Source organism: Tigriopus californicus, chromosome 1 (assembly GCF_007210705.1).
Source record: "Tigriopus californicus strain San Diego chromosome 1, Tcal_SD_v2.1, whole genome shotgun sequence".
Classification (NCBI taxonomy): domain Eukaryota; kingdom Metazoa; phylum Arthropoda; class Copepoda; order Harpacticoida; family Harpacticidae; genus Tigriopus; species Tigriopus californicus.
Window position 1 is genome coordinate 11,410,247 of NC_081440.1, and position 1,110 is coordinate 11,411,356.

The following is a 1,110-nucleotide window of genomic DNA, read 5'->3' on the forward strand; positions in this document are numbered from 1 at the left end:
TCATTGTGATATCACTTTCTAGTCAACTATTTTATTGCCTTTACGTTTTTGACATTCTTCTTGTTTTACCATTTTGTATAATGTATATACATCAGATTTTATTTTATAGTTACTTTTGCGCCATGACATGACCACGAGTCGCAATAAAGATTATTAGAATAAATTTAAAAAGTTTTTTTCCGGTTATTTTTCTCGGCAGATATTGTTCGGCCCCAAATTATCGCAAATTTAGAGGGGACGAGGCCCATCTAAAGTTCTTCAAATTTCCCTCGCAAGGATGTTACATTCTACAAAATTACATTTCGAGGTTGTCACCCCTGTTAGCCAATTCCCAACCCAACCCGTTAATCATCCAATAAGATTGCAGTCTAACATTAAATGATACTAAACTAGCCATGATCATACTGATGCGTTAAGTTGCTCAAATCAAAGGAGAAGAGTACGAAGATCTGAATGTTGGAACAAGATGGGAATTGAAAGAAAACTGGACAGAATTACGTTATCGCTCAAGGCTGAAAATAAGGCAATTAAATTGTTACAAAAGAGTGACAGAATGAATAAGAAGAGGTTGATGAATCCTCTTTTTCTCATTGATTCTTTTAAAGGTGCAGATGAGCTCGACCTTTTTCAGACCCAAATTCGGCACAAGCTATGCAAAAAGAAAGAATATTCAGTTCAGTTTAAAGCTTTTGCTCTCTCCGTTTACTACAAATCGCCAACATGCAATAGATATCTTCAGCCTTGCTTAGAATTACCCGCTGTTTCAACCATTAGTAAGTGGAGTTCAGATCAGACTCAGATAAATATTTTTTCAGAAACTTCGTTTTCAAGTGGAAAAAATGCACTTTGAACTATCAAAACTTTGATGAACTAGAAAGATCACTGGGATAAGTTACTAATGATTTTTTTAAGTCTTGCAAATTGGAGCAAAACACATTTTGCAAAAAAATCCAGTGAACAATGAATCCTTCGCAGTCAAATCACTTAGTTGGTGCTCCATAAATGTTTACGTAATTTGATTTGAAAGGACATTATATCACGTTTGCTATATTTGGTTCAGTTTTAAAGAAAGTTTGCTCCAGTTTAGCAATCTCTGAATGCGTTCCGAAA